Here is a 14,366-nt window from a genome sequence, read left to right on the forward strand (position 1 = left end):
AACATACTGAAGCCTATTGAAAATTGTTTATTAAAGGAGGATAAAAATAAAAGGAGGGGCCAGGAGTTTGGCCTAGTGGTTAAAGTGCTTGCCTAGCATGCACGCAGACCCGGGTTCAATTCCTTGGTACCACATACATAGCAAAAAGCCGGAAGTAGTGCTGAGGCTCAAGTGGTAGAACTCTAGCCTTGAGAAAGTCCAAGGACAGTGCTCAGGCCCTGAGCTCAAGCCCAGGACTGGCAAAAAATAAATAAAAAAATAAAAGGAGAGGGTGAATTTGATCAAAGTACATTATAGTTTTGTATGGAAATGTAATAAAAAATCTCTAGTACATTAATATGTACAAATAAACAGTTTGAGAAATGTCTTGAAGATCCATAGAGAACACAATCTAGGTAAGAAACAAAATATAATTAAACCTAGGGGCCAAAAGTAATGGCTCATGTCAGCAATCCTAGCTACTTAGGAGTTAAATATTAAGAAAATCACAGTTCAACTTCAGTCCACTCATCTGAATCAACACCTGGACACAGTGGCGCACATCTGTCATTGCATCTGCACTGGAAATATAAATAGGAGTATCACAGTCCAGGTTGACCCAGACCAAAAAAAATGTAAAATCTAATTTTTTAAGTAAATTAAATTAAAGGGGCTGATGGCTCAAGTAAGCGGTAAAGCCCTTATTTGGCAAGCATCAGACTCTGAGTTCAAATGTCACTACACCTCCAGTAATAATAATAACAATAACAATAAATGGCTAAAAAGCACTATCATTGATAATTATCATTCAATGCTATAAAATCTCATAGGAGTCTACCTGTGCAAATGGGAGTAAATGCTATATTGAGTACCTGTCATCTAACCTCAGAAATAAAATTATTTGGAGTGGAGGGGGATTAAACTCAGGTCTCATGCTTACTACACAGGTTCTCAACCACTTTCAGCCATGATCCAGTTCTTTGCCCTTAGATTGTTTTACACTTCTGCCAGAGTCAGTTTCAAGCACCAGTTCTCCTCTTTCCACTTCCAGAATAGCTAGCATGCACCACTGCATCTACATCTATATAATATTTCCAGGTGAAAATACTTGCTTGTCTCACTGATACCACTAGTGCAAAGGGTGGTTTTATTTCTACTTGTATGAATGACTTCAAAGGTCAGTGTTGCTTTAGTGTACATTGATTAAATAGGAAATCAACATTTTGAAGTAATTTTTTATTTTATAAAAAGATAAAATTGGGCCTGGAATGTGGCATAATAGTAGATGCTTGCACAAAGCCCTGGGTTCTATTTCTTGGTAGCAAATACACAGGAGAAAAAACAACAGAAGTGGTGCTATAGCTTACATGGTAGAACACTAACCTTGAGAAAGCTCAAGAACAGTGCCCAGGCCCTGAGTTCAAGCCCCCGGACTGGCCAAAAAATAAAAGAAAAAGATAAAAGATAAAATTAAATTGAGAAAATGTAAATTTTTCACTGCTGATTTGACCAGAATTATTAAACGTCAAGTGAGTTTCAGTGGAGTTTTCCAAGACTACCTATAGTTTTCTAACACTATGCCTGCCTTCAGGTCATCCTGGCTTTGTACATAATAATTTGTTTTTATTCAAAACAGTTGCAAAAGATTGACATGATAATCTAATATGCTCCAGCAGATGTCATGAAGAATATTTAGGGTCTTGATTTGCTATTATCTCTGCTTATCCTCATTCCATTATATTGCTTTCAATAGATTAATTTCAATAAATCCAGTTTACCACTCTGTCCATTCTCTCACACTCACAAATGATTCTATCACATAGAGCACAAGGTTTGCTTTGCAGAATGCATGTATGCATGCATATGTGAATGTCAGATTATAATATGATCTGTAAGTAGGTTCTGCATTCTCTGGACATATGAGAGAGGAAGCATAGCTATGTCTTACAACAGCAGGCAAGAGTAGAAGATCTTCACAGAAAAAAAGATATTAATATTAAAACAGAGCCATGAAATCAAAGTAGGTTTGTTTTCCTGCTTATTAGCTTGCTTTTACTTGACTCCCCAAGCAGAAGGCGCCACATAAGCCAAAATGTAGAACAACATGAAGGTCTGAGTGTGCGTTATTTGTAAGGTGGGATGTGAAGCTGGAGCAACATCCCAGAAGGGTTTTAAATATGTGTGACCTGAATGGATTTGTGTTTTGGGAAGACTGTTCTGGCCAGATAGTGTGGACATTGGAACAGAGCCTGGAAAGACTCCTGAACGTGCAGTTTAAGCCAAGGTGCCTCATTTCCATTTTCTTTTCTACCTCACAAAGGCTTCAGGACAGCTGGCTCTTGAATACTTACATTTGTAAATGTACTGAACCATTAGAGGAAGCTGTAGAGAATACATGAATGTCTTTGTAACCTGGAGAAGAAAAACAAGAAAAGGGCAAATCTGAGAGGGGAACCAAAAGGAGGCTGCTGTAGTTCAGAGATTGGATTTAATTTGTACTCACAGGTGTTGATTTATCACAAACAAAATTCTCTCAACTATGACTAGGTTTACACCTAACTTTCTCAAGCCTGTTCCATGTTCTAAGAAATATGCTATCTCTCAACCTTGACCCTGGCTCCAGCTCCACTCCCAGGGAAGATGCAAAGTTTTCCTAACTTTCAGGAACCAAAAGGAAAACTGTCTCGACTTGGCATAGCTTCTCTAACCAGGCTTTGTGCCTAATAACTTACATTCTAACAATTCTATCATGCATGAAATTCAGATGGGACTTGCAAAGAAATCTTACGACCTGATGCAGTCCCTAAATTATATCTTGGAATATGAATTAAAATACCTCATCAAGACTCAAAAGTCTTAGCTATTTAAAAACAGCTTTTTTAAGTTATTGATTTAATGATTGTTTTCCACTAAGTTTTCACAAATGTACTTTAACTAACTGGAGACTATGTGATAGATTTCTAGACCAATTCCTTAAGAAGTAAGACTGGGAGATTTTATTCTATACCTCAAGATGTCTGGCAGAAGAATAGCTTGTCAAAGGCTATCACTTGCAGTCCTGGAAAATTCTATTTGCCTTTCTCTCAGGCGCAAAGAAAAAAATTGCAATGGAAAGTCTGAGCCTTAGCCCTCTGATATGCAGGAATTAAATAAAAAATATGCTGGGATATGATAAAATATATAGGATTCTAAATATTTATATACAGTGAGAACAAAAGAGGATACTGAGGAGAAAAATACAAAGGAGTAATGTCTAAGTGCCTCTCCATATTTGTATAAAATAATATATATTTTGAAATGAACTCCAAGATAAGGAAACAAGAGACCTCTCATGTTTTTTTTTAGTTTTTAGCTTTTGATGAGTCTGTTTTCTTTACCTTATATATGGTATATTCAAGTGCATAGCTCCAGAAGCATTCAGGGAGGATGCAGAACTGGAGAGAAAAAGGGTGAAAAAGTACAGTAGTGGAGCTCACTGGACACTGAAGAAAGTGGATGGAGATAGAAAGTAGGGACCAGGAGAGAGTGAGGAAACAGAAGACACTGTAAAAAGGAAATGTACTCATTACCTGATGTAATGAGTACCTAATATACTCATATAATTGTAATCCCTCTGTATATCACCTCTATTATAATAAAGTAAATTAATAATTTTAACAAAAAGAAAAATCTAAGCATTAGAAAGTGACATATCACAGTGAATGATGTTGTTAAACAAGATTCTGCACCAAGAAAATTTCAAGTGCTGATGATAGCCAAGTATGTGTTTCCAGAATCAACTCTTGGCCGCCCTTCATTCTTTTTTTTTAATGTTATTTTATTACCAGGGCGATGTCTAGAGAGGTTACAGTTACATTCATAAGGTAGTGAGTACATTACTTCTTGAACATTGTTGCCCCTTCCCATGTTTTACACCCACTTTCCCTCCCCCAGACCCCTTCCAAGTTGTAGAGTTCATTTCCACCATTTTCTCGTGTGAATATTGCTGCTACTCTGATTCAGCCTTTGTCCTTTGTCTCATCATCTTGTCTTTCACTTTACCTTCCCTAATTCACATAAACAAATAAATGTATATGCAGTACACCAGGTACCAAAGTCAGATACAACAACAGCAGAGGATAAACCATAAGGGACAGAAGAAAGAAAGAGAGAAAAAAACAAATGAGAAAAGAAATAACTTCACATAAAACATTGAAAACATTAACTACAAGGATAAATCTCTTGTTTCCCTATCTTGGAGTTCATTTTGCTTAGCCTTGTCCTATATGGCCATATGCACATAGCTTTTTAGCTATTGTGCTCCTCTGCTAGGAAAATCCTAGATACACACTAGTTATTGCAAATGAAGGAAACCATGGAGCCTACATTCCTTTGGGTCTGGCTTACTTCACTTTATATGATTTTTTTCCAAATCTTTCCATTTTCTTACAAATGGGACAATGTCATCCTTTCTGGTGGCATATAGAATTCCATTGTGTATGTACACCACATCTTCTTGATCCATTCATCTACTGAGGAGCAGCTGGGTTGGTTCAGTATCTTAGCTATGGTAAATAGCTACCGTGAACATGATTATGCTGGTAGATTTAGTATGGCTGTGTTTGTGAACATTTGTCTCCCTTTGTTCTTATCATTTCCTTTCCCAAGGCTTAGGAAAAGATGTCTGAAATTTCTCAGTAAATAGAGATCTATTTTAACTATCTTGGCTACCACTAATCCACTTTAAAAAACAGTGTAGTGATTTTATTGTATATGAGAGCACACGATATGGATCTCTCTACAAAGAGATGAAAACCCACTTATTAACCAGCAGATTGTTTATATGTAACAGTTACTCTTACTAAGTGCTTTGTTGTCTCACAATGCTCACTTTTACATTATATGCAAACTTTAAAAAACACATTTTAGCTTAGGAATTTCATTCTAATGTTCCAATTTCATTACATTTTAAAAATTTTATTAAGATAAATCTGCCATTTTTAACAACCAGTTTATAAATTTTTCCATCTTTTCTTATAATTTCAAGATATAATTATTTAATATTTATATAATTATTCATGTAATATTTAATGAGAATTAGTGCTTAGTCAAATGCCCAGTGTGCTGAGTTTCAGTCTTAACCCTGATAATAATGCCAGAAAAACCTTAGAAGGTCAATTAACCCTTCTCATGTTCATATTCCTTGGTGTGCCTCAAAGGGGCAAGATTTTTCTGAGCCATCTGCTCTGTAAGACTGCTGTGAGTTTAAAACAGGAACCACATCCATGAATGCAAACTAAAACCCACCATGAGAAAGGAGTCTCAAAGTTTCCATAAGATATCTCATATCAAACATCAAGGGTTTGATATGCTTAGTTTCCTTTTATTATGATCCATAAATTTGACCTTCACATATTTCACATTCCTAGAGTTAATTTCAAAATAATCTACCACTGCTTCCTTTGCTTTCTACAATATTCCTAGCCAATTATAAAGATGGTAATGCTCTCACCAGGCAACCAAAGACTTAAGTGCCACTGCTCCATATTAAAATCTATTTAAATAATAAATTTTATGGTAACTGATCATCATGTAAACCATTTCAGATCAAAGAGATTTGTCAACATGTCTTCAAACACTGTTTACTGCTGTCTGATGATTCTGCCACAAATATGTATAAAACAACCACTGTGGAGGGTGCTAGCTACAAAGATTCACCCAGCCTCCAAAAGGCAGCAGAAAGTGTGGTAAAAAAGAAAACTGAAGAACATACTTAAAGTCAATGAATTTAAGGAAGATCGTATTTTAAAGTTGTATTTTATGCAGTCCACATTTAATCATTAAAACTAGCAATAATTTTCAAAATTCATTTTCTGTGTAGAGACTAAGTTGATTGGACAAAAGACCCATCAGAGTTCTCTTTTAATCAAGATCTTTTGCAATATCCAGAATACAAGAAAAAATTTGAAGAGAAATCAGACAAGTAGTAAGACCCCAATCAGCTGACAGAATCTAAACTTTTCTTGAATGGAGCCTGTATAACAATTATGCACTGATGTATGGACTGTCCCAAAGAAATGTCTATGGAGTTGGCTTCACATCTCCAAGTGCCAAAAACATCAACTGCACTAGGTCTTAAGTATTGGGGAGTAGAAAGATTTTTTTTCTAAAAATCTGAGGTTCGTTTTCATCTATTGTATTGCTTATAAATGAAAATTCTGCCATGCAAAATGAAAGAGACAGTATAGAGAATATGAGCTTACCTGAGGTAAGAATGTAGATTTGGAAAGTGGGTAGACAAAGAATACATCTTCTTCAAGTGCTGCTGAGAAGAGATTAGCCTGTCTTCATTTCCAACAGCAAGGAGGAATAATATTCCCTATAAAAACCACTCGATAATATTCCCTATAAAAATCACTAAAATCACTGGAAATAATAATTTGTTATTTTGTCTACTTATTTCTACTTTATTTTAAGCTTATTTTATATTAAATATTTTAGTTTAAATATCCATTTGACAAAAGCTGACTATGCTCAAGGTGCACATGATGATTTTGTATGCATGATCATCTGCATATACATGAATATATATATACTCATGTATTTCAATGTTGCAAAACAAATACTATAATCAGTCAGGCACTGGTAACTCACACCTGTAATCCTAGCTATTTAGGAGGCTGAGATCAGAGGATCATGGTTCAAAGCCAGCCTGGGTACAGAAGTCCTTGAGACTCTTATCTCCAATTAACCACCAGAAAACTGGAAGTGGCACTGAGGTTCAAGTGGTAGAGCATAGCCTTGAGTTGAAGAGCTCAGGGACAGCACCCAGGCCCAGAGTTCAAGCCCCATGACAAATAAACAAATAAACAAAATACTACAATCAAATTTATTAATGAAATTCACCTATTTTTTTTCTTTTTCCAGTCGTGGGGTTGAACTCAGGGTCTGAGTACTGCCCTTAGGCTTTCTCAAAGCCAAAGCTCTACCACTTAAGCCACAGAACCACTTTCAGATTTTTCTATGTATGTGATATGGAGAAATCGAACCGGGGTTTTCATGAATGCTAAGCAAGCACTCTACAACTAGTCCAAGCTCCTATATTGTTTTCTTTTTTTAAGAAGAACACAGCTAAGTGACATCAATATAAAGAATCTTTAAGGAAAAGAGATAACTTGAGAATCAGCTAAGTGAAACCATAGAAGGACTTGAAGAAAGCATGAATCAACTCCACCTTAATTATAGAAGTTTTGTTAGAAGTTATAGAAGTTTTATTAAATAAAAATTCAGAAGTAAAAGGTTGAGACAAAATATGGGTAACAAGTATCACAAATAAGTGACTAACATTTCTTTTTTTGCTATTCCCTTTTTTAGTCACAAATCAATCTCTTATTATTATTATCTGGTTTACAATGAATAAAATATGGACTGTGTTTTGATGCAGTGAACACACAAAATTTTAAAACTGATTATAAAAGATACCAGAAAAACAACTGTATTACTTTTGGAAGATTGCCTAATTTGTAATAACTATGAATCCTGCTGTTTTCCTATCCATTTAGCAATCACAGAAAAATGGTAAATTTCACACCAAATACTAGCTGTTTTTCTATTATTGGAAGGACCATTTCCTGTCTGCAAGTTGAGGTTGTTGGTTATCATAGCTTTCTGGGAACGGATATGTTGTTCAGAGGTCCAGCTTATATATCAGGAGGCATTGTATTATTCTACCTTCATTCTTTTTTTTTAATTTGAGGGGAAAAGGCTGGGATGTAGATCAGTGGCAAAGCACTTGCCTAGTAAGTGCAACATTCTGGGTTCAATCCTGAGTACCAAAACAGAAGACAAAAAATGAGAGAAAAATAGATATAAACCAGATATATGGCTTAAAATAAATGGAAAGATATTTAGCCTCACTCTAAATAAGAGAAAAGCAAACAACTTTGCTGCAATTTACTTCTTACCCAAAATATTGGTAAACATGCAAAAGTGTGACAACACACTGTTAGTGGGGCTATGGGGAAGAAACAGGCAATTTCAGATGTTGCTGGTAGAACTGAAAAGTGGAGAAAATCTCATACAAACAGGAATCTAACACAATCTGAGAAAACTACACAGGTGCTTATACTTCAGCCTAGAAATTCTTCTTTTAGAAATTTATCAACAATACAAAAAATTAGCAAGGAAAAAAGTTATTAAAGGCAGCATCATTTGTAATTGAAAACTGTTAGAAACCACCTATATGGCCAAGCATCTACAGGAAACTGGGTTACTCACATCTGACACATACACAAAATGGAGTATTATATAGCTTACAAAAAGAAAAGAATAAAGGGGGTAACCTATGAACTGTTATGAGAGATTACTAGGATATATTAGGTGAAAACAGCAAAGAAGTAAAAATTCTTTAAAATATTTCTAAAATATGCATGGTACACGCATATGCATGTTTCTGTTTGTATGTGTATGTGTACTGGCATACATCGTCCATTGAAACAACTAAGAAACAAAGACACCCCAGTAGCAATAGCATATTCCAGCACTCAGTATTTGGTAACTGAAAGCATTCTCCACTATAAGAAACCAGAGTTTTATCAGAAATGTTAAGTTCCATGGCAGGTATAATATAAACCTAGAGCAATTGGTAAGCCAGAAAGTCAGAAAGTGCTGAAAAATATTATAATAAAAATCATGTCACAGCTGGAACACTGGTGGTTCATACCTGTAATCCTAGCTACTTAGGAAGCTGAGATCTGGGGACTACCATCCAAAGACAGCCTGGGCAGAAAAGTCCCTAAGACTCTTCTCTCCAATTACCCACAGAAAAACACAAGTGGAGTTGTGGCTCAATGTGGTAGTGCTAGCCTCAAGCAAAAATGCTCAAAGACAGCCCCTAGGCCCTGAGTTCAAGCCCCACTACTGATCAGAAAACAAAATCAAGTCACAAAAACATAGAAACAAGTTTGAAAGATTCACATTAGCCAAATGAAGGACAAATTGATAAACTACAGTCATTCTAAACCATTTAAAAAATTAATGGTTTTACAGGTTTGTACATGAAGGGTCCTCCAAAAGGTTCATATGTTGCAAGCTTGATGGATCCAATCATTTAGATTGGATCATAAGGGTACTAACTTCATCAATGGGCTAATTCATTATGAATGCATACTAATGGATTTATTAGGAGTGGAGCCTAGTTGGAGAAAGTAGGCCACCATGTATGTGTCATTGATGGGCATATTTTACCCTGACCTATCCCCACACACATACCTACCCTACTTCCCTCTGACTGGATAAAACACATCTACTTTGAGGGAAATCTGCTTTATTCAAGGTCTACTTATCAGAAACCATGTTCATTAAAGATTCAGAATAACATTTGACCAAATGTATGAGCACTTCTGTCCCAGACAACATGACAAAATAAATGAACCAACACATACATCAAAGTACAACCATGTTTATTGAAGCATGTTCACCATAGCCAAGGAATGGAATCAGTCCAGATGCTCTTCAATGTACAAACTGATCAAGAAAATGTGGACTATATAAACAATGGAATTTTACTCATCCATTAGAAAGGATAATGCTACATCGTGTACAAAGAAATAGAAGGACTTGGAGAAAATCATGTTAAGTGAAGTCAGGCAGAGAGAGACAAAGGACACATGTTTTTATAAATATATAAGTAAATACTTATAAATATACAAGTAAACTTTGGGGTGGTATACAGATATATACAACTGTATTAACTGAAATATGGTAAATTCAGGGTATAATTCCTTTTGAAAATTTAACTTACAGTCCAACAAAATAAAAATCAGAAAAGGGGACTTGAAAGGAGGGGTCAAGGGGAGAGGGATAGACTAATGAGAAAGAAAGTGGGGAGAATGCAATCCTAAAATTTAATGCACATCCTACAAAATTAAGAAAATGAGAAAAAGGGTATGGTTGGGAGGGACGAGGGAGAATGATGAAATGGGTGCCATTGATCAAGATGTATTGCATTCCTAAAATGCTTTATTGAATGACAACTTTTTTGTACAACTACTTAAGATAATAAAAGAAACATTTTATTTTGAAAAGGAAATAAAACAATGTATGATATTTAAACATAATTCTAGCACTTTGGAGGCACAGGCAGTGAATTAAAATTCCAGGCCAGAGTGGGATATAAAGTAAGACCTCTCTCTCTCTCTCTCTCTCTCTCTCTCTCTCTCTCTCTCTCTCTCTCTCTCTCTCTCTCTCTCTCTCTCTCTCCTCCTCCTCCTCCTTCTCCTCCTCCTCCTCTCCTCCTCTCTCTCCCTCCCCACCGTGTGTGTGTGTCTGTGTGTGTATGTGTTTAATGACCTGCCTTACACTAACAAGGCCCCCAGAACAAATTTTGTCTGTTGCTTCTTTTGATGACATCACGCATCCACTGTTCCAAGCTAGTAAGTCATCCTTGTTTCCACACTCATTTTCATTTTCTATTCTATGGGTCAATAAACCTATTGAAAGTTTCCATTTTCTTCTTCCTGTTTCCATCTAGTTCTCAAGAACTTCTCTCTCCCATCCAGTCATTCCTAATCTAATCCATCTGCCACATAGCTGTCATGTTCGTCTTCCTAAGCCATTTCTTTATGTGGTATTATGAATATGGCCTTGCTTTCCTGAGGAACAAAGGTCAACGAACTTCATGTAACTCACCCAGCCTTATTTTCCATTGTACCTTCTCAAAATCTCTGCCTAAAGAGTAAAAGTAACTTCTAATGCTTTCCTTACATTACTTTTCTACCCTCATTGGCCCTTGCTTCTTATCCCTTTCAAATAAAAACTCTACGTGGTTTACAGTGCTCAGAGCAAGGAAAATCATCAAAAGAAAGTAAAGGTTTTGTCTGTTCCCATAATAATGCTAGCTCCATCAACATTTGCCAATGGCTAGCCTTTCTGCACACATGAATCTGAACAAATGGCTAGGCTCAATTTATAAGTACACCTTGTCCTACAATATCAAGCCAAAAAGGGTAATAGTATTTTATCAAACAAAAATGTCCTATGACCTAAAAAGTTAAAAAAAAAGAATAAATAAAAACTAGTATTTACAGCCATCATCCAAATTCCTCCTCATTTTAACTAATGTTACTACCACTTAGAACAATGGAAAATTTCTTATAAAAATTTATATACATGGGGCTGGGAGTTTGGCCTAGTGGTAGAGTGCTTGCCTAGCATGCACGAAGACCCAGGTTCGATTCCTTGGTACCACATACATAGAAAAAAGCCAGAAGTGGTGCTAAGGCTCAAGTGGTAGAGCTCTAGCCTTGAGAAAGTCCAAGGACAGTGCTCAGGCCCTGAGCTCAAGCCCAGGACTGGCAAAAAAAATTATATACATACATATATATGTGTATATTTCTATATTTATGTGCATATACAGAAATTTTTATACCTGAAATATCTTTGGAGTCCTGAAATCAAACTTCTAAGACATATTAAACTGGTTGCATTTATAGAATATAGTATATATAGTATATTTATTATATGGTATTTATAATTGGATATAAACATATTAAACATCAATATAAGTATATAAAATAGATACATGAATACAATCCATGAGCAATGGCTTAACTCCCTTACAATTGCAGATAGTAAATATCTCATCTGCTTACTCAAATAGAGTACTGAATGGTGGTCCATACCATCTCTCTCCTTTCCCATGGTCTATCCAAATTCCACCAAGCTCCCCACTGGTTAGAGATATTCTCCCCTCCTCTCTGCCACCATTCCCAGACTAAGGAACACTCACAAGTTTTCTCTTACTATTTAATCTCCCAATTTATCCAGTATTCACTTGATTTCTTCTCCTTTTGTATGATTTAGTCATCAAGCACAAACCAAGGATGACCTTCTTTTCTTCTGTCTTCCTTCCATGTTACAGAAAATATGGAAGCTCCACTTGAGTGGGCAAAGAAGGGCCAAACAAACAGACCAGGAATGAAACTGAATGAAATTTCGAAAGCATCTAATTCTGAAAATTATTTCAAAATTGCAATGCAGATTTGAGATACTAATGACTTGGTCAAGATGGGTGGCAATCTAACAATCACTCCACTTACAGCAAAGATTTTATCTTTCCTTAATTTCATTGAAGAAATTGTGATATATAAAATATCAAATTAAAAAATAACCTACCAGCACAAGCATGTTCACTGCATCATTATTTACCATAGCTAAGATATGGAACCAACCCAGATGCCCCTCAGTAAATGAATGGATAAAGAAGACATGCTATATATACACATTGCATTCTATGCTGCCATTTGAAAGAATGACATTGCCCTATTTGTAGGAAAATGGAAAGATTTGGAACAAATCATATTAAGTGAAGTAAGCCAGACACAAAGGAACACAGGCTCCATGGTTTCCCTCATTTGTAACAATTAGTATACATCTAGGATTTTCTTAGCAAAGGAGTACAATAGCTCAAAACTTATGAGGCTGGGAGTTTGGCCTAGTGGTAGAGTGCTTGCCTAGCATGCACAAAGTCCCAGGTTCGATTCCTTGGTACCACATACATAGAAAAAGCCAGAAGTGGTGCTGAGGCTTAAGTGGTAGAGCTCTAGCCTTGAGAAAGTCCAAGGACAGTGCTTAGACCCTGAGTTCAAGCCCAGGATGGACAATAAAAAGTTATGTGCATATGGTCATATAGGAAGAATTAGCTAAGCAAAAGAAACCCCAGGATAGGGAAATAAGAGATGTACCCTGTGGTTGATGTCTTTAATGTACTCTGAGACATTATTTCTTTACTCCTTTTTTCTTTTTTTCCCTCTCTCTTTCTTTCTTCTATCCCTGTATTTGACCTATATCTATCCCTGTACCTGCTGTATTGCATATACATTTATTTGTCTATTTGATTCGGGGAAGGGAAGGAGGAAAACAAGATGATGAGACAAAGGACAAAGAGTGAACTAGAGTAACAACAATATTCACAAAACAAAATGTTGGAAATGAACTCTACAACTTGGGAGAGGGTCAGGGGAAGGAAGTGGGTGTAAAACATGGGAAGCGGTAACAATGTTCAAGAAGTAATGTACTGATGGTTGGCTCATACGATATGTAGGACAGGCTATGGTGCTCAATTGTCTGACTTTTTAAAAAAGTGTATTTTAGATGTGAAACATATCTACAATTAGTTGACTTTAAATAAAGCTGAATATTTCCCCCTGAAAAAAGAAGTAATGTACTCACTACCTTATGAATATAACTGTAACCCCTTTTTATGTTACCCTTATAATAAAATAAATTAAATTAAAATTTAACAAAGAAAAATAAGTATAAAATCACTTTAGAGATGAACATAATATTCAGTGCCAACATATGTCAGAAATTATAGATGATAAATTGGCCAGGTTCCAAGTTCAAATCACCACTTGGAAAGAGCAAAGAAAATATCATAATCTTATACCTAGAATATGCAAATTCTAAAAGACAAAGTAGAATAGACCTGCCACAGGCTGAGGAAAAGGGTATATTTCTAATGGGTGAAAAGTATCAGTTAGCAAAGATGGGAAGAACCTGCAAGTGTTGAGTGGGGATGACGTCAATAGAGTATATTGTATGCATTCATGTAATGTGCATGCACATTTTATAATTAATGTAAGCTAATAGAAAATCTTAATAAAACAAAGTATCAGAACTGAGTAAAGAGCTTTCAATGCAATCAAACCTCAATCTCTTTGCAGGGAGGGCCAGACATTAGAAAACTAAATTCCACTGAATTGACAGCTCTAAGTAAATACACTTTCCCTTCAGATCCTTAAGTACTCCACTTCAAAGGAAGAAGACTTTATTGAAAATAAAAACTTATTTTCCTACAGAAAACTTGCTGGTAGATGGAGCTGGGAACCAAGAGAAACTTGCCTGTCAGAATTCATTCCAAGGGCTTGGAAAACAGGCAAGCTGTGGACAAACTACCCTTTTCCTATATCTACTATTTGTGACTGTGGCTCATATATACCCTTGCAAATCAAATATTTTTAAGAAACTGAGGCTGTGTTCTCTGTAAAACTGTGCAAACCCATAGTTTAATTTTTTATTTCATAGAAAATTGACTTTGGTAGCCAGGTGCAGAGGCTCACGCCTATAATCCTAGCTACTCAGGAGGCTGAGATCTGAGGATCAAGGTTCAAAGCCAACCCGAGCACTAAAAACCCTGAGACTCTTATTTCCAATTAACTTAGAAAACTGGAAGTGGTGCTGTGGTTCAAGGAGTAGGATAGTAGCCTTGAGCTGAAGAGTTCAGGGACAGCACCGAGGCCCAGAGTCCAAGCCCCATGACTGAAAAAAAAAAAAAAAAAGACTTTCCTCTGCTGCTGATCTCAGTTCCTGGTGTGTAAAATGAGGGACTTAAAACAAATGACCTCTAT

At 36.0% G+C, this 14,366-nt stretch overlaps 1 long non-coding RNA gene across 1 annotated transcript in view; it reads right to left on the reverse strand.

Annotated features, from left to right (window-relative positions):
• Positions 1-260: 260 nt before the first annotated feature.
• Positions 261-14,366, reverse strand: part of LOC150061045 (uncharacterized) — a 29,528-nt gene continuing 15,422 nt past the window's right edge. The window contains exons 3-6 of the long non-coding RNA XR_016536184.1: positions 6,222-6,337; positions 2,331-2,391; positions 1,363-1,412; positions 261-391 (exon numbers count right to left, since the gene is read on the reverse strand). This is a non-coding gene — a long non-coding RNA (uncharacterized LOC150061045). The remainder of the gene's footprint in view (positions 392-1,362; positions 1,413-2,330; positions 2,392-6,221; positions 6,338-14,366) is intronic.

Source organism: Megascapheus bottae, chromosome 7 (assembly GCF_031878675.1).
Source record: "Megascapheus bottae isolate mThoBot1 chromosome 7, mThoBot2.hap1, whole genome shotgun sequence".
Lineage (NCBI taxonomy): Eukaryota > Metazoa > Chordata > Mammalia > Rodentia > Geomyidae > Megascapheus > Megascapheus bottae.